Source organism: Balaenoptera borealis, assembly GCF_965194805.1.
Source record: "Balaenoptera borealis genome assembly, chromosome: 7".
Lineage (NCBI taxonomy): Eukaryota > Metazoa > Chordata > Mammalia > Artiodactyla > Balaenopteridae > Balaenoptera > Balaenoptera borealis.
Window position 1 is genome coordinate 12212801 of NC_138864.1, and position 24834 is coordinate 12237634.

The window sequence follows — 24834 nt, forward strand, 5'->3', positions numbered from 1 at the left end:
ACAGACTCCTAGAGTTATACAGAGCCCAAGAGTTCAACTAGACCAGTGATTTCAAAAAGAACCCCTCTCATGAGTTTTTGATTTATCCTCTGTTTCGGAGATGATACGGATTAGAGCCATTCGGGGAAATTTAAAAATAAATAAAATAATGTATCTTTTTTACCTGTCAGATTAATCAAAGTTCAACTTTGCCAATCTCAACAAAAGTAGCACTTAATGTGAATACAGTATCCAGTTCTTGTTTGAGTGAGAGGAAGTGGTCTGAGCATGTGCCGGTCACAGCGGAGAAGATCTGCACTTCTTTTCTCAGGGAGTCGTGTGCTGATGTCTGCCCAAGTCTAAGATATGCAAACCCTTTGAATTTGTGACTCACTGCTTCATATTTTATCCTGCAACACACATGAGATTGTGTATAAGGGTAATCAGTCTATGTTATGTAACAAAGCCATGTAAAACTAAGCAATTGCAGCAAAAGAATAAGGATGACTTATACAAACTGAAATGTCTCCAACACAATATATTATTAAATAAGAAATACAAGTTTCAAATCTCTCTCTCTCATAATACATATATAATACATATATAATATATACATATATAACATACATTATATGCATATATATAATCATATATCACGATTTTCAGGCATCATGTCCATAAAATATATAGTGCATTTTTACACACAGATGCATTTAAAAAAATGGCTTAGAGAAAGAGAGTAACCCTAATATACCTCTTTCTACGTTGGCAAGCTCTAGTGATCAACTTATCAACTGACATACTCTTAGTGTGTGTGTGAGTGTGTGTGTGATTGCCAAATAGATAATTTAAATACAAAAATCAAATACATTTTTCTACCACAGTGATAGTCACAAACTGAAAATAGCAACATAAAACAATGAAATGCTAACTACAATAGCAAATATACTGCTATACCTAGGAATACGTTTTTGAAAGGTTTTGAAAGATTTGCAATAACTTTGTTTAGAATATGATAAACATGATTATAGGTATTAAACACCTAAAAATGGAGAAACACACTACATTGACAAAGAAAATACTTTTAAATATATCAACTTCACAAATTGATGTAAAAATGGAAAACTGACTTGAAAATGTGTATAAAAAAGCAAGAGGTTCCTAGAAACTAAGATCTGGTCATTTGTGCTCATTGCCACTGGGATGCCATTTCCCGTAGGCCTTCTCCGTGGACAAAGTTGGGAAACATACATATGTATATATGCCAACTAGTGCAGACATACTGTAAACAAACAGGCATACTATTTATGTTCATTTCTACATCTGTGCGTATACACATACATTTACCTATAGAACATAAAATATATTATTGTACACAATCGAATAATTATAAATATATTAATATCAGTAATATTTAGATGTGAAAATAAGCTTGTGTTTATACTGATATTTCTGACTAATCTAACTACAGTATGCATTCTAATTTTTCTTCCATTGTTATATATGTAACTGCTTTTTCTCACAATGAGAGTCCTGACTCCTATAATCTACTATTTAGTTACTTATTTGTTCAACCCTACTATACGTGTTAAGCCACCTTAGAATTGCTACCCCGTATACCTGTGAGGAAAAAAAAGGCAAAAGAGAGTACGGCTTGTACATAGTTTGTTCATTCGCTTTACAGTTCCCATGTCATTACATGGTTTTACAAAGTCACAGAGCATCGTTTTCCCCCCACCCCTTTCAGTGAGGCTTGAATACGGATTCGGTAAAGTTTGTGCTTTGTGATATACAGCTCTGTAAGTTTGCAAATGTATGGAATCCTGTATTCACCCCCATAGTACCGAATAGATCCTTTCATCACCCTAAAACATGCCATGGGCAGCTTCCCTTTAATAAACCTTCCTCTCTCCCCAAGCCCTGGCAGTCACTCCTCTTGTTTTTGTGCCTATGTCCTTTTTTTCAGAATGTCATGTAAGTGGAATCATACAGGATTGGCTTTTGGGTCTGAATTCTTTCACTTAGAGTTTAAAATCCATCTACATTGTTATATAATTAAGAGTCATTCCTTCTTATTAATAAATACCCTTCAACTGTATAGAGGTACCACAGTTTGTTTACCCAGTCTTTTATTGGAGGGTATCTGGATTGGTCCCAACTTTGGGTGATTACAAATAAAGCTGCTAGAAATAATTATCTACAGATTTTTGTGTGAATATAAGCTTTTTCTTTCTTTTGAGCAAGCACCAAGGTGCTAGGTCATATGGTATGTGTACACTCAATTCTATAAGAAACTGAAGAGTAGTTTTGCAGAGTGGCTATACTATATTGCATTCCTACCGGTGTTGAATGAAAATGCCTGTGGGTCTGCATCCTCACCAACATTTGGCATTGTCATGTTTTAAAATCTTTTAGCTACTCTAATAGGTATGCAGTGTTATCTCACTGTGGTTTTAATTTACATTTTCCTAATAATTAACTATGTTGAACTTTTTTCATATGCCTATTTGTCATCTCTGTATCATCTTTGGTAAGCATTTGTTCAAATCTTTTGCCCATTTTTATTGGTTTTTTTTTTTGGTTTGTTTTCTTATTTTTAACATTTAAGTGTTTTTTATATTTTCTGGAACATGTCCTTTATCAGATATGTGATTTGCAGGTGTTTTCTGTCAGTGCCTGGTTTCTCTTTTCATTCTCTTAACAGTGTCTTTAAATTTGTTTTAATTTTGATTAAATTCAATTTGTCAAATTTTTCTTTAATGAATTATAATTTTGTTGTTTTTAAAAACTCACTATCAAATCCAAGGTCATGAAGATGTTTTCCTATGTTTCGTGTATATGTTTTATAATGTTATGGTTTACATTTAGTTCAATAATGCACTTGAGTTACTTTTTCTGTAAGATGTGAGAAATGAGAGAAGGTTTACTATTTCTGGCACTTGGAGGTCTAACTTTCCCACCAACATCATCGTCCCTTGAGTTGCCTTTGCATCTTTGTTTAAAAGTCAGTGGATTATACTCATGTGGATTTGCTTCTGAGCACCTTGTTCTCTTCCACTGAGCTACGTCTCCATCCTTTTGCCAATAGCACACTGTCTTGGTTATTGTAGCTTTACAGGAAGTCTTGAACCTAGACTTTGTGAGTTCTCCAACTTTGTTCTTTTTCAGAAGTGTTTTGGTTTTACTAGTTCTTTTGTTTTACTGCTTAACATACCAACATATACCAAAAAAAAAAAAACTTACTGGGATTTTTTACTTGGAGTACATTAAATCTGTAGATCAAATTGGGAGAAAACATTTTAATATTATTGAGTCTTCCAATCAATGAATGCAGTGTGTTTCCATCTATCTAGATTTTCTTTGATTTCTTTCACCAGGTTTTAGTATCTTGTATTTTCATCTTCATTTATTTTTTAAAAAATTTCACTGAGTCTTCTTTTTTGACCCATGTGTAATTTGGAAGTATATCATTCATTTTCAAAATAATCAGTATATTCCAGATGTCATTTTGCTGTTGACTTTTACTGATTTTGTTTTTTGTTCGTTTTAATTGAAGTATAGTTGATTTATAATATTGTGTTAGTTTCAGGTGTGCAGCATAGTGATTCAGTATTTTTGCAGATTATACTCCATTATAGGCTATTACAAAATAAGGGGTATAATTCTCTGTGCTATGCAGTATATCCTGTTGCTTATCTATTTTATATACAGTAGTTTGTACCCATACCCTTAATTTGTCCCTTTCCCCTAATTTGTCCCTCTCCCCTTCCCACACCCCTAATTTTGTCCCTCTCCCCTTCCCTCTCCCCTTTTGTAACCACCAGTTTGTTTTCTATGTCTGTGAGTCTGTTTCTGTTTTGCATGCACATGTATTTGTATTATGTTTTAGATTCTACTTATAAGTGATATCATACAGTATTTGTCTTTCTCTGTCTAGCTTATTGCACTAAGCATAATATTTTCTAGATCCATCCATGTTGCTGCAAATGGCAATATTTCATTCTTTTTTATGGCTGAGTGTTATTCCGTTGTATATATATATACCACATATTTATCCATTCATCTATCAGTGGATGCTTAGGTTGCCTCTGTATCTTGTCTATTATAAATAGTGCTGCAACAAGCATAGGGGTGCATGTATCTTTTAAAATTAGTGTTTTTATTTTCTTTGTAAAAATACCCAGAAATGGAATTGCTGGATTTTATGGTAGTTCTATTTTTAGTTTTCTGAGGAATCACCGTACTGTACCAATAGTGTAGGAGGTTCCCTTTTCCCCACACCCTCTCCAGCGTTTGTTATTTGTAGACTTTTTGATGATGGCCATTCTGACAGGTGTGAAGGGATATCTCATTGTGGTTTTGATTTGCATTTCTCTAATAATTAACAATGTTGAGCATCTTTTCATGTGCCTGTTAGCCATCTGCATGTCTTCTTTGGAGAAATGTCTCTTTAGGTCTTCTGCCCATTTATTGATTGGGTTTTTTGTTCTTTTGATATTGAGTTGTATGAGCTATTTGTATATTTTGGGTATTAACCTCTTGACAGTTGCATCATTTGCAAATATTTTCTCCCATTGCATAGGTTGTCCTTTTGTTTTCTCGATGATTTTATTATTCTAGTTTAATTCTCTTGTAATCTTAGAACATACTCTGTGTCATTTCTGTTCTTTTAGATTTGTTAAGGTGTGTTTTATGGCTCAGGATGTGGTCTACCTTGATAAATGGTCCATGTACAATTGAGGAGAATGGAACAGTATTTTGATAAATCTATCTGCAGAAGTCATTTAGATCAAGCTGGCTGATAGCCCTGTTCCAGTCATCTATATTCTTAACTGCTTTTTGCCTACTTGTTCTTTCAATTATAGAGAAGAACGTTGACGTTTCCAAGTATAATTGTGCATTCATCTATTTCTCCTTTCAGTTTTATCACTTTTGTCTCATGTTTTGAAGCTCTGTGCTTAGGTGCATACACATTTAGGGTTATAGTATTCCTGAAAAATTGACTTGTATCAATATGCAATCTTTATCCTTGATTCTAACTTTGTTTTGAAGTCTGCTTTATCTGAGCCTTCAACCTATTAATCCTGGATATTTTAAATTCCCTCTCTGACAGTTCCAAGACAGAGTCTGATGTTGATGATAGCTCTTTCTCTTCAGATTGTGTTTCCCTTTATCTTTCTGCATGCTCATAATATTTTGTTGAAAGCAATGTATTTTGTATAAAACAATAACTAATGAAATAAATATTTTCGATGCTTAGATATGAGCACACGTTTCCCTCTGTTTGGATTCTGATGGGGGATTTATGGTCATCCATTCAAGATCTAAGTCTTATGTGTGGCTTTGGGTCTCCCCTCTGCATGTCCTCTAGAGAGATGTGTCTGGCCGCATTCCCCACTTCATTCCACTGTGTTTGTGTGTTTCCCCAGTGTGTGATGGTGCGACTCTGGGGCTGGGAGGGGCACATTCTCTGTGGTTCTCATGAAGCCTCAGTGTTGATGGGCATTGAGAAGGTGAGTCTCCAGGCATGGTCCTCACAGATGTTCCTGAGCCTCATCCAGATGTAACGCTGGATCCTGGCACTCCGTTGGATTGAACATTTTTCTCTGTTCTTCTTCCCCCTGTGAATGAATTTCCAGAGTGCCCACAGGCCCTATCTTGTTGTCTTTCCCTCACGTGGTCTTTAAAGGAGACAGGAGCAATGGGTCTTTGCAGAGAGCTGGCTGCTGTTCCTTCCATTACAGAGCGCCTCATGCGAAGCTTCTCAGGATTCCCCTAATAGCCCCATTTCTGGGGGTCCCTGAAGGAAAAACATGCAAGTCTGAAACCCCCAGGGCCCCAACTACTCATGCCACCCCACACACTACCTTGAGTGGTTCATTAATAATTTCTAGTTCAGTCTTGCTAATAACTTATCTGGAAGCATCTGCTCCAGATAAGTAAATGGTCAGGTACCAGGTACTGTGTCTCCCTTTTCATGTTAGTTGTTTACCCTGTGACCTTAGTTCTCTCCTGGGTCCAACAAAAGTCCTTATTTTGCAGGTTACCCAGGTTTGTTCTTGTAGTAAGATTAGGAGTGACATTCTTTCCAGCTGTCCAACTCTCTCTGCTTCGGAAGCCCACACACTCTATCACATATGAAACACACATAGTGAAGAAGTTAGGACCAAATGATCTTTTCAGTGCATCACTTTTCTAAGGATGCCACACAATACATTAATGGTAAAAGTTATGTGCCAGAAAGAGCATTGAACTTAGAATCAAGAGATAGTTTTTCAAGTTTATTTCTATTATTTTCTAGATTTTTGACAGATATTATGTTATAATTCTGCAAGTCTCAATGGTCTCCTCTGTGAGATTATTGTGATTCCTCACTCTTGCATTGCAGACAAAGTGTGCACAGCAATTGGACATTCCTCATTTCATTCAGTTCTCCATGCTACTCTATGGTGTAGACAGAACAGGGATGAGAATCCCCAATTTCACTTAATAGAGAAATGAGGTCATGTGAAGCTAGAGACTTGCTAAAGATCATCCAGACCAAAATGGCCCAGTGGGGAACCAGACCTGTGACTTCTGAATTATAGCTCAGCACTCTTTTACCTGAATAAAAAGCATTTTGAAAATTTAAAATTGTATCAGAGTAGTTGCTTTATCCCCGAGAGTGCTAGAAACTCCTTTAACTTTTATTAAGGAACCCTGTGGAAGAGATAGTCTAAAACACTTCTACGCATCAGGGGCTTGAGTTAGATCACTGTGGGAGACGAATGGTTTGAGCTTTGGTTTGACTCACTGTTTCCAATATGCACTTTCACTTTTCCAGAATTTATAACCCAATAGCACATTTCTTCATTGTGGTTGTAACTAGGACAAATTTGCTTCTAACTCAATTTGTATTCCATGGAAAAAATTAGCTTATGGATGGTTTTCAAATATAAAAATAGGAAACAAAACTTCCATGACAATTTAGAGCCAAATTAAGATAATTTGCTGTGCTAATGAAATTTCAAAATTTCTCATACTCCTTGAGGGATGAGGTGCTCATTTAGTTTATTGTTACTCTAAACATTACAACGAGGTGAGTGAGGTGCAAAGACTTGAAGCCAGATGACCAGAGCCCTTCTCCCATCTGCTTCCCACACCCTCATCCTGTGCCTTCAGAAGACTGCCCTTGTTTCTGCTTTGGAGAGTGGTTATTAGCACTGCACACTGTCTGGGGTCACAAAACTTTCTGCTACAGCATTTACTTCTACCAGCTTTACAGTGACGTTACATGGGGGAAGTAATGAACTCCATGTACATTAACTGACTTTGAGTCTACGCATATCCAAGTGCTAGTTTACCACAGCTATTGTTTTAGTACCCCAAAATATGTTTGGTATGTGTCTCAGCAAAAATCAACAACAAAAACAATAATAACTTTGTGTTTGGATGCTTTTTAAAAGCACAATTTCTTAATGCTAAGATAGTATAAGTTTGCTTTAGAATTTTTGAATACAAATAAACAAAAACAAGAATAAAAATAAAAATGACACCTTCTACTGCCCAGATACAAATTATAATTTTAACAATTTAGTCTGAATCCTTTAATGAGCATAATTATCATATTTGATAATATGGTATTTGTTTTATATTGACATTCCTACTAAACTAGAAGAGGTTTGTTTGTATAAGTCCTCTACACGTATGGAACTACTTACTGGAAATATTTTAAGGGACCACCTACTATTTGAGAAGCAGGGTGATAGTGAAAGGGAATTAAAAGAAAGGAAGAAGAAAGGAAAGAAGGGAGGGATGGAGGAGAGAAAAAAAGCAAAAAAGAAAAAAAAAAAAAAATGGAACACGGGAATGCCCAAGACAATGGAACGGGAAGACCCTGAGCTCCCCTCAGCCCATGGGCACACCAAAATTACAACTATTTACAGAGAAACTATTGATGAGAATGAGCTGAACACTAGCAGAAAAGATTTTTCCATAACTAAAGTTAAAAAGAAGAAACCATAAAAAGAAATGTAGAAGGGGTGGAGACATCATATAATCAAGATTCACACCCCTGGGTTGGCGACCCACAAACAGGAGGATAATTATAATTGAAGAAGGTCTCTCCAAGGAGAAAAGGGTCTGAACCCAACAGTGGGCTCCACAGTCCTGGGGTCCTGCATCTTGAAGACAAGCCTCCAGAACATCTGGCTTTGAAGGCCAGTGGGACTTGCATATGGGAAAGCCAGACAGCTGTAGGAAACAGATTCTACTCTTAAATGGCTCGTACAAAATCTCACATGCCCCCAGACCCAGCAGAGAGACAATAATTTGAATGCAGCTTGGGTCAGACCCACTTGCTGATTTTGGAGAGCCTTTCAGAGAAGCAGGAGGCAACTAGGACTTCCCTTACAGACCTAGATGTTAGTGGCAAACTTTTTTTTTTTAACTCATTCTACCAGGAGGATATTGGTACTGGCAAGTGCCATTTTGGAGTCCCCCTCTAACCTATTAGCACCAGAGGCTGACCTGCCCACCAGCCAGTTGGTACCAGTTCTGGAATCCACTAGGCCAAGCAGCCAGCCCTGCTGCTTGCAGAAACACAGCCCTGCCCACCAGTGGGGTGGGATCAGGATGTGGTCCCATCCACAAGTAGGTTGACAGAAGCCCTGCAAACCCCCAGGATGGACACAGAATAGAGGGCCCATAAATTAACGCACACTTATATGATCAATGAATCTATGACAAGGGGGCAAGAATATGTAATGGGGAAAGGACAATCTCTTCAATAAGTGGTGCTGGGAAAACTGGAAAGCTGTATGTAAAAGAATCAAACTGGACTACTTTCTCACACCATATACAAAAGTAAACTCAAAATGGATTAGATACTTAAATATAAGACCAGAAACATAATACTCCTAGAAGAAAACATGAGGAGTATGCTCTTTGCAATAACATTTTTTAATATATTTCATCAGATAAGGGAAACAAAAGCAAAAATAAATAAATGGGACTACATCAAACTAAAGCTTTTGCACAGGAAAGGGATCTATTGACAAAACAAAAAAGCTGCTTACTTAATGGTAGAAGATATTTGCAAATGATATATCCAATAAGATTTATATCCAAAAGATACAAATAACTCATACAACTGAGCATCAAAAAAAAAAAAAATTTAAAAATGGTCAGAGGACCTGAATAGATATTTTTCCGAAGAAGACATACAGATGCTCAACATCAGTAATTATCAGGGAAATGCAAATCAAAACCACAACCAGATATCACCTCACATTTGTCAGAATGACTATCATCAAAAAGAAAACAAATAACAACTACTGGTGAGCAAGTAGAGGAAAGGGAACCCTCGTGTACTATTGATGGGATTAGTGCAGCCCCAATGGAAAACAATGTGGAGGTTCCTCAAAAAATTTAAAATAGAACTACCGTAAGATCTAGCAATTCCACTTCTGTGTATTTTTCCAAAGAAAACAAAATCACTAATTTTAAAATATACACGCATATCTATGTTCATTGCAGCATTATTTACAATAGCCAAGATACAGATGCAACCTAAGTGTCCATTGATAGATGAATGGATAAAGATGTAGTACAATGTGGTACAATGGAATAATAGCCATGAAAAAGAATGAAATCTTGTTATATGTGACAACATGGATGGATATAGAAATTATTATGCCCAGTGAAATAAGTCAGACAGAGAAAGACAAATATTATATGATTTCACTTATATGTGGTATCTAAAAATCAAAACAAATGAACAATATAACAGAACAGAAACAGAGTCATAGATACAGAGAACAAAGAGGTGGTTTCCAGAGGAAAGGATTGTAGGGGCATGAGAGAAATAGATGAGGGAGATTAAAAAGTTACGAACTTTCAGTTACAAAATAAATGAGTCACAGAGATGAAATGTACAGCATGGAGAATTTGGTCAATAATACTGTAATACCTTTGTATGGTGGTGGTACCTAAACAAGATTATTTTGTAATATGTAGAAATATCAAGTCACTATGTTGTGCACTTGAAACTAACATAGTGTTGTAGGTCAATTGTACTTCAATTTTAAAAAAGTGGTGGGGAGTGAGAGAAATGAGTGAACTATTTTTTGTTTTGTTTTATTTTGTCTAAATAATCTGAATTTTTAAAAGTGTTTTGTTTTTTTTTTTAAAAGAAAGGAAACAGTGAAAAGGGAAAGAAAAGGCATAACACAGTTACTTTATTTGAGAAGGTCACTACGTAGGAGGAAGCAAACACACTCACCAACACAGAAAATAAGGCTCTTGCTAAAAAGAGCAGTGTATGCAAAGGGCCAGGAGCAACTGACCTCTGGAGAAGCTGTTCAAGGTTTCAGCCAGGAAGTAACATCTTGGATAGATCTTGACCTATGCAGTCGGCTTTAGTTTGCTGGAGAAAGTAATGATGGGAGATTGAGAAACAAAGAAAGTTACTTTTAAATAATTGTTATGTTTTGGGAGGTCTTCCATTATTTCCATAAACTGAATTATTTTTACTTAAAAGTTATTAACACGTTAGGACTCCTTACATACAAAATTCTTCAAAATGGATTCCCCAATTCACAATCCCACTAGTAATTTATTTAACACAATGAATCTAGTGTATGTGTGTCATTATTTTAGAAGGGAATAATGAAATTCAAAATAGCACATTCGATATTATAACCCATGTTAAGAGAATGCAGAAATTGTCATTACACATTTGTCAGAACCCGTATAATTTACAATGCCAATAGTGAACCTTATTGTGTAGAATTTACAATGCCAATAGTGAACCCTATTATAAAGTACTTTGGGTGATAATGATGTGTCAATGTACATTTACTGATTGTAACAAAAGTACAACTTTGTTGCAAGATGTTGCTAGTGGGGGAGGATTTGTATGTTTGGGGTCAGGGAATATACGGGGAAACTTCTATACTTTCCCTTCAGTCTTGCTATAAACCTACAATTTCTCTAAGAAATAAAGTCTTTTCTTAAAAAAAAAGGGGGGGGGGAGATTTAAAAAAAAAAACCCTCCAGAATTTTTTTAAAAAGAGAGAGGATATGGAACTAGCAATTTTAATATGACCTTTAAAAAGTAAAGCTTAATGAAAACTTCTAAGAAGAGGGGAAATATTAAAACCATTACAGTGACTCTAACCTCTTACCTTCACACCCAGTGGGCGTTATATTCAGATATATACCAGAATTTAAGCAAGTAGGTAATTAAGTGTTTCGTTGTTGTTACTTTCTACTTTCTTTCATTTATCAAAAAGGCATATGAGCTAAAATGCCAAGGATTCCTGAAGTGCACAACTTCATCACGACTTCATAGCACTGACTCGTTGTTCTGATTTTTACTGAAGTATAAAACAATGCTTCAAAATAATTCATGATAATTATTTGTTTTTAATATATAATTAATAATACATTAGCAATCATTTGCTCTTTACATAAATAAAGTCTGCTTCTTTTTATGAGATTAATCAATCCATAGCCTTTGCCAGCTGTTTCTTGGAGTTTTAATATTTCTCACTCAGCTTTGTACTTTTTCTTGATCTGCCTTTTTAATCAGAATATCCTTTATACCATAGTGTTTTCCTATATATTTCAATTTAATACTCCTTATATTCTAGAAAGTATACATATATATATATACATATAGTCAAATGTATTTTAAAAGCATGTGTGGTTTTTTTATTGCTTTAATGATGAAAAGATATTTCACTTGCATATATGTTTTCTGGTGGATTTTAATATAAATATCATCTATTTTCTCTTTTCTTGACACCAGTGCTTCCAAAACTACATGGGATGCAGGACCAGGTTTGGTTTTGGTTTTGTTTTGTTTTGTTTTCTGGTTTTGGAGTTTTTTGCATTAATTTCCAAATGTGATGTACCAAATTTTTACTAATAAATAGTTTTAAATTGCTATAGAAGTTTCTATATTTTTCTTGCCACTGGGGCACACCAGCCAGGCGGCCACCAGCCAACACACAGTGGGGACCTCATCTACTTGCTTCTCAGGATTCCTCTCACTGGGCCTGTGCACTGACCATCCTCTTTTATCGTGTATTGATGTTCATGCAAAATCTCAAGGTTGAAAAAGAATTCATGATATGATTTGAGGAGAGTAATTTCTCTCTACTCATGCTGCCTAAAATATCTTTGACCAAAATCTCAAAAATTCCATCACTAGAAAAGTCCTGCTTTTTGTAGAATTTGTGAATTCCTGTAAGAATGTTTTATAGATTGCAGCACTCTCTCATGCTCATTAGGTCATTTTATTGTAACAAAAACCCACTTAAGTTGGCAGGGGGCTATTCATTACTCCATTTCACTGTCCAAAAAAACTGATTTTACTCTATGTCTCAAAAATAATAAATACCAAAGCCAGGTTTGGGGCACATACATTTCCAGACATTTAGAGATTTCCTTTCTCTGGTACAGTTCAGATTAAAGATGGTAAATTTTGGTTTCTACCTTTAAAACACAGAAAATGTATGGTGAACTTTTGTTACCTTAGCTACATAAGAATACAATTATTCATTGACTTCATACGCCTACTTTCTACACTGGAATTTATAGCTCAGATGTTTTCAATCATATCATATAAATTTGGTACTAGGACTTGGGTAGGTGAAATAGTTGGAACATTTGCCCCAAATTCCCCTACACTTATGAAATTGCTGTATCAATTGTCTCATGATGCTTATGCTGCACATTTTAGCCTTCGGCATTACCGCACCGGCCAACCAGCAGGCCCCTTTCCGCAGATCCAGAGTGGCTCTGAGCAGCGTGAACCATCCTGCATCTGCACTTGAAGCTCCCCACCCAGAGCCCTCCCTGCAGCATGTCTGCCTTGCGGCCTCTGCCGTCTCAGCCTCTGACCCTTCTGTCTCAATATCCTTCCTTCTTTTTCTTTTTTCTTTTTAAAAAAATTTTATTGAAGTATAGTTGATTTACAACGCTGTGTTAATTTCTGCTCTACAGCAGTGCAGCAGTGATTCAGTTATATATATACATATATATATTCTTTTAAAATATTCTTTTCTTAAAAAAAAAAACTTTGGGTTTATTTATTTATGGCTGTGTTGGGTCTTCATTTCTGTGCGAGGGCTTTCTCTAGTTGCGGCAAGCGGGGGCCACTCTTCATCGCGGTGCGCGGGCCTCTCATTATCACGGCCTCTCTTGTTGCGGAGCGCAGGCTCAGTAATTGTGGCTCACGGGCCTAGTTGCTCCGCGGCATGTGGGATCTTCCCAGACCAGGGCTCGAACCCGTGTCCCCTGCATTGGCAGGCGGATTCTCAACCACTGCGCCACCAGGGAAGCCCTAAAATATTCTTTTCCATTATGGTTTATCATTGGTTATTGAGTATAGCACAGACAACTATATTCAATAACCTTCCTTCTTATCCTTCACCACAGTACACTCTTGCATTTTTTTCTGTCTCTTTGCCCTTCTCTCCAGCCTGCCCTTCAGTGGATTCATTCTCCAGGCTCTGTTCTTCCTCAGACCTCTCTCTGCAGATGCGCTTACTACCTCTGCTTGTTGTAACTTTGGTGCACCTTATCTAGCCTCAAGCTTTTTCCAGAGCTCAAGAAACAGAACTCCTGCTGCCTAAAGGACACGTCTACCTAGATCTCCATCCAAAACTAGACTCACCATCTTTGCCGACTGCCTATCTTCCCACAAGTCCTGTTTCTGTTACTGGCCTAAAAGCTAACCACCTCTCTCTCCCACCTCGGAGCAACATCCAAATTTAAATATTTCCAAACAAGTTGATTTTTGTTAAACCGAGTCGGGGTAGAGGAAGGAATCCCAGAAGAGGTACCTGCAGGTGTAAAGCTCACATTATCTGTGTGGGGTCTCTCAGAGTTCAAGGGTGAGAGAGTGGCCAGAGATTTCAACAGACAGTTGAGCAAGAAAGACAGGTGGGAAGAAGGATTACCTCCCAAAAGAGCCCAAGAACAGGGACATTTTCAGTGGTGGGTTAGGAATACAGGTCAGATTTTACTGGGCTAACACATGAATGAAATATAAGATAAAAACAATTAATATATTTAGCAAGCACTCTTGGTGTTTATTCATTTGCCTGAAATAAAACACTCTGAACCTCACAGAGGGAAACACAAAGGGGAAGGCATTCTCCCCAGCTTTGCCAAAAACAACTACGCAGCTCACAGGCACACAGACCACAGACAGCAGATCAACAATGGCTCTAAGGGGAGGTGACTGGCAGTATCCAAAAGGAATGGACTCATTTGCCCACATGTTTAAGATGCCTCTGGGGGCTTCCCTGGTGGTGCAGTGGTTGAGAATCCGCCTGCCAATGCAGGGGACACGGGTTTGAGCCCTGGTCTGGGAGGATCCCACAGGCCGCAGAGCGGCTGGGACCGTGAGCCACAACTACTGAGCCTGCGCGTCTGGAGCCTGTGCTCCGCAACAAGAGAGGCCACGATAGTGAGAGGCCCGCGCACCACGATGAAGAGTGGCCCCCGCTCGCCGCAACTAGAGGAAGCCCTCGCACAGAAACGAAGACCCAACACAGCCAAAAATTAATTAATTAATTAATTAATTTAAAAAAAAAAAAAAAGATGCCTCTGGGTCTCCCTGGAAGTATTTGGTAGGGGATCTTACAAATGACGAAGGGTCCCGTGTCACCAACAAGGAACAAAACCAGTGAAATTACAGCGTTTCATGTTCCATTGATGACTACCATTCATGTCCACAGACTGTGGACACCTAGGGAGTCTCAAATAACACCGATAATTCAAAAATTCAAAAGGCAACTATAATACCAGAATGCTGTAATTCTTTGTGGACAGGCACAATGGCTTTTTAATCCAGCTGCAAACCCAGCTTGAAGGAAGGCTCTGAATACATTTTTATTGACTGCATGAATTATTCATGGTTATGTTATAACTGTTACAGATTAACCCTTTTTGCTTAAAAGAGAGACTGTAACTTTAAGAAATCATTTCTTTTCTCCAGCAAATAATACAGGCTCAAGGAAAATTTCTCTCAATAAATAAACCGCTCATGACAAAAAAACAAAAAACAAAAAAACAATTAATATAGAAAAATTAATTCAGAAATTTTGACTATGATAGGATGAGAGATGAGAGAGAGGTAGAATCCAGTGCTACTATGGCATAGAGCATAGAAGAGGAGATTAAGAAATATTTAATTATATTTTGGCAGAAATTATAAAAATGGGAAACTTCTGGTTTTAATCTTAATTTTAAACCTTCATAACACATTTTGAAAAATCTTTCTATTTCATTAATCACCCTTCTACAATAAGTGTAGTAGCTGTTCCATATTTCATTAATTGAATGAACCAAACATTTCACTGATTTCCTATATTTAACAGTTCAGTTATTTCCTGTTCTTCCCATTACCTGGATAACATTGTCATGGGTACATCCATAAATTACATCTTCAAGACCTACAACTAAAAACAAAATATTGAATAAAAAAGAAACAATTTTGGAGAGATTAAAAACTGCCCTCTTGAGGATTTATAACAAGATACTTTCTCAATAGCAGCCCTGCATCTTTCCTAATCTTGAAATTATCACTTAAACATGTATTTACACACTTGAAAAAAAGAAATAGCTTTACTTTCAACTGAAATTTTTTAGTTATGAATGGTATGAAACATCTTTCATATTTTTGTACATTTATAATTCTCTGAATTTTTTCATGCTCTTTGCTTGTTTTTCATAGAGATTTTCTCTGTGCCTATTGGTGTACAAAATTCCTTAAGGTTACTAAGCCACTGTGAGTAATCTTGTTTTCTGTGGATATCAGAAAAACCTGAAATATGAGTGGCTCAACCAAAACAGAAACTTAATTCTCTGTGAAGTGAAGGAAGTCTGGGAGAAGGCACTTGAGTGCTCATATGGTAGCCCCAGGGGCCCAGGTACTTACCTACCTCTCTGCACCATTACCCTCTGCATGTGGCTTTCATATTTAGGAGCACCTCACAGGCCAACTTGGCTGCTGGGGCTCTAGCCATCACATCCACCTTCTGGGACATCAGCAGAAGGAAGTGGGGAATAACAAAGAAGCAGGATGAGCCCACTCCCTCTCTTTTAAGTATCTTCCTTGGAGGCCCTCCCAGCATGCCCTCTCACTGGACGGAGCTTAGTCACTGGACACTCATAGCTTCCAAGGTGCCCAGGAAATGGAAACATTTTTCCCAGATGGCTGTGTGTTCAGGTAGAAATTGGAGTTCTGCCACTCCAAGTTTCTCACACCCATGTTGTGGGGGGTTTTTTTCTCCATATTTATAGGATTTGCTATCTTTGTATTATATTTAGTTATGAAGAAGTGTCACTTTAAAATGTATGCCTGTAGTTAATCTCTTATGTTTTCTGATATAGAGCAAGACATAGATATTTCCTCTTCATGTCAAGGTTATATTGGCCTGCACTTTTCTCTTGCTGCTTTATAGGTATTTTTTCCTTTCACATTTGAATCTTCAGTCCACTTGGAGTTTATTTTGGTACATGATGTAATGCTAAATAAATAAGTAAATATGAATACATCTGCAAAGGTTAGCCCTTCTTCCCAATGCCGTTGATGGCAGAATCCATCTGTTCATAGGAGCCCTTCTCTCCCCAGCTCAGCAACTCCTCAGGCCAGACCATGACTCTGTCTCCACCTGGACTCCTGGACCCTCCTCCTGAAGGCCCTCCCTGCTCCTGCTCCCACACACCCCCACAGCCATACCAGAACAAGCCTCAACCAGAATATCAGCTACCACTTTCCTGTGAGAGCCACGCTGTCTGCTCTTCATACTGTGGGACCCCCCAACTAGGTTAACAAGACCCACCAGTGAGATTCTCTCCTGTGGCCATGCTGGCTCCCTTGTCCTCGTCCCGGTCATGGTCAAGTGGACCATATCCCTGTGCTGCCAGAACATGCTTTCCATCTGTTCTCAGACGAAACCAAGAACCTGACATAACCAAGAAGCCTTGGCATTTTTATGGGATGTAGCAAACCTTTTAGGTTTTTTCATATGGGTCCTATATGTTTCTTAAGAAATGTATACTTCTCTGACAATCATGAATCATTTTATTGATGAAAAGAATCATTTTATCGCCTCCTTGTCTAATGAACTATAACCGCTACATTAGGAAGTTATTTATGTGTGTCTATTTTTATTTTTTAATAGATCTTTATTGGAGTATAATTGCTTCACAATACTGTGTTAGTTTCTGTTGTACACCAAAGTGAATCAGTCATATGCATACATATATCCCCATATCCCCTCCCTCTTGGGCCTCCCTCCCACCCTCCCTATCCCACCCCTCTAGGTCATTGCAAAGCACCAAGCTGATCTCCCTGTGCTATGCAGCTGCTTCCCACTAGCTAACTACTTTACATTCGGTAGTGTATATATGTCGATGCTACTCTCACTTTGTCCCAGCTTACCCTTCCCCCTCCCCGTGTCCTCAAGTCCATTCTCTACGTCTGCGTCTTTATTCCTGTCCTGCCCCTAGGTTCTTCAGAACCTTTTTTTTTTTTTTTAGATTCCATATATATGTGTTAGCATACGGTATTTGTTTTTCTCTTTCTGACTTACTTCACTCTGTATGACAGACTCTAGGTCCATCCACCTCACTACAAATAGCTCAATTTCATTTCTTTTTATGGCTGAGTAATATTCCATTGTATATATGTGCCACATCTTCTTTATCCATTCTTCTGTCGATGGACATTTAGGTTGGTTCCATGTCCTGGCTATTGTAAATAGTGTTCATTGTGTATTTATTTTTAACAAACCACATTACTGAACTCAAATATGGTAGTCTTTTTCAAATTTCTCTCTAGTTTTCCGGGAAGACCACGGTACCATCTGCAAATAATAACTCCGTCTGCTCTCCTTTTGGAATTCAATTAAGTTGTTGCTTTTTATTTCATTCTCTAGAATTTTCAGAATGACTTTGAAAAATGGTAGTGACAGAAAGGCCCTTCTGCTGTCTTGGATTGTAAAGCAAATACATCAAATGTGACCTAGTTCTGCAATATGACTGCTTTAGTGATATAAGAAACTGAATTGCAGAGACAGCCTCTGATTCCTAACTTCCTAGACTATTATCTAGAATGGCTATTGATTCTAATGCCTTCTTGGCCTTTGTGTTTTCTTGGAATACCTTAAATTTCACAAACAATGACTTTGCACTAGTGCTAGGTGGAACCAGAGGTTTCAAGCATTGGTGGTCTTTCAGGGCAATTTTGGGCAGTTTTTTCCAAACTTGGATTCTCTGAACAAGGTTCATTCTAGACTAATCATTCTAGAAACTGCACAAGCACTGATAAAAAGATCTTTATTCGTTTAAGCAGGCTATCAGGGACAGTCACATTCTACGAAATGTACCTGATGAGAAGTGAAAGGTGTTTCCTGGGAAAAAAAAAAGAATGCAATAGCAAAAAAATTCCAGAAATGCAAGGTGAAAGAGTTATAATGTTCTTTTTTAAACGGTAGGCATCCTTGGAACCTTCAACTGCCCACGTTTATTGTGAGTCATCAAGAAGGAAACCGTGTGAGCAGGCTTCTCATATCCTGAGACAAAGCGCACCTCACAATACCGCGGGGCTGACACACATCCACCAGGAGCAGCTGATGCTGAGAAACTGATGCGAAATGTTCATGAAACGGAGGGGGGGGGGGAGGGGAGAAAACTCAAATTTATGAACCTACAGTTTCCAGAGCAGAGCCCTGGAAGATTTCACATACTCTGCCTCATTTCATCAGCAAGGGTCCTATAGGTCAGCAAGATCAACCCACTTGCCGACACCCAGAGAGGGAAGGGATGGGGCTGACGTCACAAAGTTCAGACCGTGGGTTTGCCTGCAGCCCAGCCTCCCCTTCCAGGTTCCCACACACATGAGCTCACGATGTAGCAAGGGCTTATTTACATGTCTTTCTCCCTGGCTAGCTTAAGAGTTCCCCGAGGGAAAGGAATTTTAAGTTTCTTTTTGTCCCCAGCAGCAAACACAAATCCTAATCCAGTACAGACACTTGGGACCCTTTTTGCCTGGAACCAAATATACATCTGAATTCATCTTCGGTTTGCCTGCTTCGCCGAACCTGGAGTTCCGCAGTTGTTTGATTTTATTTCCTCAGTGATGCCCTTAAAAACGTTTTGCTACCCACTTCAAACTCTGTGTTTTTTTTTTAGAAAAAGACGAACAGAGAAGACTCGCCATGGCTTTGTTACTGCAAGTGCTCACAGGGTACCACGAGTGACTGTCCTAAAAGCACAGCCTCGAGGGAATGTGGTCATCTCTCATAACCACAGAGCTGCCAGATCAACCACGGAGCGTCCAATTTGTGTGCGTCCTGGGAGAGACCTGCCCCTACCCTTTCCTACATGGTTCTCTGCAAAGGAACTCCCCCACTCCTTTATGATGCTGACTTATATATAGCAAAACTCTTTTTGTGCCTGGGATTCTTTTCCTGAGTGTTCCACTTACATTCTGCTTTTTACCTATTAGCCCCCAAAACTTAATGCTTAAAGATAATTAATTACCATACCTCACAGTTCTTGGGTGGATGGGTTCTACTGAGCAGTTCTGTCCTGGGTCCAGCTATGGCCAGATGTTGGCTGATGATGCAGTCTTGGAAGGTTGAAGTGGACAGGACATCTCAGATAGCTTCTTACATGTTTGGTGGTTGCTGTCAGCTGTCCTGTCAGCCAGGGACATTAACGGTCCTGATTTGCCTGAACTGTCCTAGTTTAGTGCCAAAAGCCCCCCATCCCAAGACACCACCCCTCCCATAAGAAAAGTGCTGTTTTCAACAATTATCGCAGAAGATTAGAGGGAAAGTACAAAACCCATACGGAAGCCCACAAAATAGGGGGTGAAAACCACAACGACTGTTTTTCCCTCTCACCACTGATGTTGGTGACCGAGATTTGCAGTATCTAACAACGGGCCATCCATGACATCTATCCCATGACGGAACTTGTGTGTGCGGTTTAAATGTATCGTAATCAACAGTCCATCTGTGACTTTACCTGTGGATTAACCACCATGCTTTGCAACGAGATGGTGCCAGTTTAATTTCTCCTGTGTAAATGTTGTGACTATGCTTCCTGAGGGTTCAAGTAATAAAAATGAGAACCATTACAATACCAATGCCAGCAGGACCCAAACATCACCAAAAAGCAGGCAAATGACTACGTTAGTTCAATAGCAGAGGCAACGGCACACCCACCTGGATTAGGGAGGTAAATGACAAAAATGGAGCACGGGGCATAACCTGCAGGAAAGGATTTGGATGTGAGAGTTTGTATGAAGACTGAACCTCCAAAGTCTTGGATGAGACAGACAAATCCTACATCAATCAAAAGGTGTTTTCCTGTCTCCACCAAAAACATTTATGCTTAGTCAAAAATAGTGGTTACTGAAACGGTTTGAGTGCCTCCCATGAGCAAACATGCATTGTTGGACCCTTCCCTTAATTGCTCTGCCAAACTGACTAAAGCTACATTTCCTGATTCAGAAATCGCCACTAAAATGTCCTGTAGGTCTACGAAGGGGAAACTGTGATAAGAAAGTGTTGGTTCCTTGCAAGTAGAGCTTATTGCCAGTCATGATTTCCACAATGTCAAGTGATGCCTTGAATCATGGCAACAAAAAAATGCTGCCCCTCCTTCCTAGGTACTTGGAGGTGAAAAATAGAGTTTCAAATCATCTTCATCTCTATGAAAATTTTCATGGAATTGCAGAAAACATAAAACAAAAGACTTGTTAGTATCATGTTCGAATACAAACTAGACCGCTTATGTATCTATGCATTTGACAGTGCAGTGTAATTTTGGCAGTTGCATCTATTCTTGCCTGTTAGATGTGCACACCTTGAACACAAAGCAATAAAAAAGGAGTGTAACGTGAGATTTTAAAGGCACAAATTTACAGGGAGGTGGTGGTAGCGTATTTTACCTAGAGGAACAGAAACTGAATTCTTACGTTGTCCTCACTATATGCGTGACACTGTGCTCTGAACGTTGTGTATTTTATCCCATTTAATCCTAATATTAAACTTCTTTTGCAGATGAGGAATCTGAGTAACTAGACTAGCTAGACTGAAAATATACAGCTACTGAGGGCACGTCTGTACCTGGAAATTAGTTCTGAGTCCGAAGTTATATGACTCCGAGAAGTCAGGTTATCTGAAAGGTAACAAAAATTTCCATTCCTTCTAACAGTCAAAATTTCTGGGTGCCAACTGCACCATAACCAAAGCCAAAAGACAAGTGCCAAATTAGAGAAATCCGAGCATCGCACCCAGAAGACCAGCGGTGTCTATCCTCAGTCCATTAAAAGCTCTTACAAAATTGTATGAGAGATTGCTTCTACGTGGAATCTAAAAAAGGGGTACAAATGAACTTATCTACAAAGCAGAAATAGAGTTACAGATGTAGCAAACAAACTTATGGTTACCAGGGGGTAAGGGGGGAGGAATAAATTGGAAGATTGGGATTGACATACACACACTACTTTATATAAAATAGATAACTAATAAGAACCTGCTGTATAGCACAGGGAACTCTACTCAGTACTCTGTAATGGCTTATATGGGAAAAAAGTCTAAAAAAGAGTAGATAGATGGATATGTATAAGTGATTCACGTTGCTGTTCACCTGACACTAACACAACATTGTAAATCAACCCTACTCCAATAAAAATGTTTTAAATGTACGAGAAAGATGAACACGTCAAAAGAAAAACTGGGGGGCATGTATGAACTAGCCTCTTGCAAATGATGAAGTGTAAATAGACAGGAAAGGCAAACACACTCAGATTCACTTACATATTCAAAGCAACAGCCTTGAGTATTCCACTTGACCTTTCTGAATCCAGTTCCCTTATCCAAAAACTGACACCAGAACACTGACTGTAAAGGCCGGTACGAGAATTAAATGTACTAAAAGTCATGATGTATGGCCAATACTTAGTCATGTATCTAGTGCCTGGTGCTGTCAACAAAGTCCGAACCACGTAAAAGGAGTATATCAGATTGGTGAACACATAAGTTATTCAGATCCAGGTATTGTTTCTTTCTAGAATACCCATTTCCCTTCTCGTCTGGCACTTCTCTGCTTGTGGTGATAATGCGTGTTGACTCGCGTAAGGGGCTGGAGGTTGGGAGGTACTGTCTCAGAGGAGAACACTCAGAGGAACCCCGGCCACTGCTGAGCCAGGGCCATTTAAGGGGATCGGAGAGGGAGGGAGAGGGTATTGTTCTTACAGCATAAGTCGCCCCCGTGATTTTAAGTCCAGCTCCAAGGCTCGTGTCAACATAAGGAATGTCAAACTATGCATGAAGGCCAACGCTGTAATCAAGCATAAAATGTCACTGAAAATTCATCTTGAGTCGGCCTTGGAAATTCAGTGGGAAGACGAGCAGAGCTAGTGCTGGTTAGTGTGTGTTGAATTCCAGTTCCTCCATGTACTTGCTACGATATCAGTGTAGTTACACTACTAAGCCTTACCTTGCTCATTCATAAATGGGTTAATCCTTACCTCACCGGGTGATTTTAAGGAGTGAATACGATACGGTTTCCAGAGTGATCTGGAGTTGTAGGGAGAGATAACAAGATCGGGAGTAAGGGCATTGTGAGCTTGAAGGGCAGTTTCGCTTCTACTGGCAAGTCACGAATCCCTTATCTGACCACTTCTATGTAAAAGGAGGCAGTTCCTTGTGGCCCCTCATCCTCACATGGTCTTTATGGCACAAGAGTCCCAGTATTTTGGGGTGCTGGGGTGAACACAGGCAGGTTTTAAACTCACTCCTTCCAGAGGCGTAACCTATAACCACCTTCCATGCCAAACTGTGCATGACAGCTCCCCAGATGGGCCAAGTACCATCATGGAAACTATGACAAGGGCTCGAAGGTGCCAAGGAAAATATAGCAAGCCATATATAAGCCAGATGTGTATTGTCTAGACAATTTAAGATGATGACCAAATCCAGTTCCACAAATCAAACTATCTGCTAGCCCTATCCCACGCTTTCGGCCACATAGAGAATCACTTAGAAGGAGACACTGTGTCAACATTTCCTGCCCCAGATCCCATTCCATTCATGAAACTGGACAGTCTGACTTTGCCTCAAGACACAATTGCTAAAATAAAATGTAACCTCAACATCGCACACTGTCATAAAAGGAATGAGCGGCATTCTTAGGAGACGGTCAAGGGAAAAAATCTCCCATCTGTGGCTCTTCAGGAACAATGGGAAGCAGAAGCTAAGTTGAGGGAGTCTGTGAGTTCTAAAAACAGACCTGGAGGAGTCTTCAGGGCTGAAACAAACAATGGGGTAGCTTTGGATGTTCCTGATACTTCTGTTGGTCTGTGGGCTTATTCATCCTGTGCCAGGCTATCACGAGGATATCTGGAAAATATCTGTAAACTGTGAAGTCTAGGATTCTCTAGTAGAATCTAGGTTTGTTGAAGTTTAAGAGAAAGAGCTGGTCTGCAGCAGATCAGATTCTAGTCTTGTTATCTCCTGGTTGTGGAAACCTCAAGTCAATTCTTGCATTAAGCCTGCTTTCTCAATGGTCAAATGGAGATAATTATTGTAAATACTATTATATTGTCAATGTAGATATCGAAAGAATTATCTTTTATCACATATATCTCATATATTTTATGTATATGTAATATTATATATATATTTCATTTAATATTCCTAACAGCCCTGCCTGCTAGTAATGAGTGTCTGCATCTCCCAAAAAGGGAATTTGGTTCAGAGATGATAAAGGCCCATCATAACATCAAGTTACCAAACGACAATGAGGTGGATGTGGGCTTTGTGGAGTTTCCTGGATTGTGGACCCCACTGAGCAGATTTTTTTCTGCATCGGAGGATGAGCTAAAGGAGAAGAAAGACAGATAAAATCCAGCTTTCCTTGTTGACTTTTAACCTGGGCATTTTTCTAGGCTCTAATATTCAGTACAGATTAGGTTTGGCTTCAAGAAACAGAAAACTCAAATAAGTGGTTTCAAAATCACAGAGGTTCTTAACATCTCTACATCTCAAGGAGAGAGCACAATAGTGGCTTTAAACCAAAGGGTCTTTACTTTTCCAGGGGGATAAAAAAAATCACTTGTTACTCTGTAAGGGTCCCTTCACTAAATTTTTCTCTGGGTAAGTAGCAGTCTTCAGATAACAAGGGTCCCACATCTGTCCTATAGTGACTTTCTTTAAAACTGCATCCACATATATACTTTTTGAACAATCCCCTATCAGCTTGGAAATTTACTGCAGTCTATGCTTAGTTTGCTTAATTGTTAAATATGGATTTTCCACTTTTTTTCCCTGAAATGAAGGAGGAGTCCAGTGCCAAACAGTAAGACTATAGGTAAGAAAGGAAAGACAGTGAATGTCTTGACTTGTCTCCTGGAGTCAGACTGCCTGGATTTAAATCACAACCTCGCCACTTACTGGCTGTGTGATGTTGGCCAAGTTACTTAAACTCTCTGTGCTTCAGTGAGGATACTAATAGCCACAACCTCATAGGATTATTATGAGAATTAAATGGGTAAACCAAATATGTAAAGCACTTGAAACTGTTCTTGTCACATAGTAAATGCTATATGTGTGTTAGTCCCTTGATCATGTTGATGAGGATGATGAGGGTGACAACTTAAGCATTCCAAATTCTGTATCATTTGAGGTTGGTTATAATACTTAATTCATAATGATATCTCTACATTTTACCATATCAAATTAAAATTAGCTTTATACAGGCATACTTTGAGGAGATATTGAGGGTTCAATTCCAGACCACCGCAATAAAGCAAATATCACAGTTAATAAAAAAAAGAAA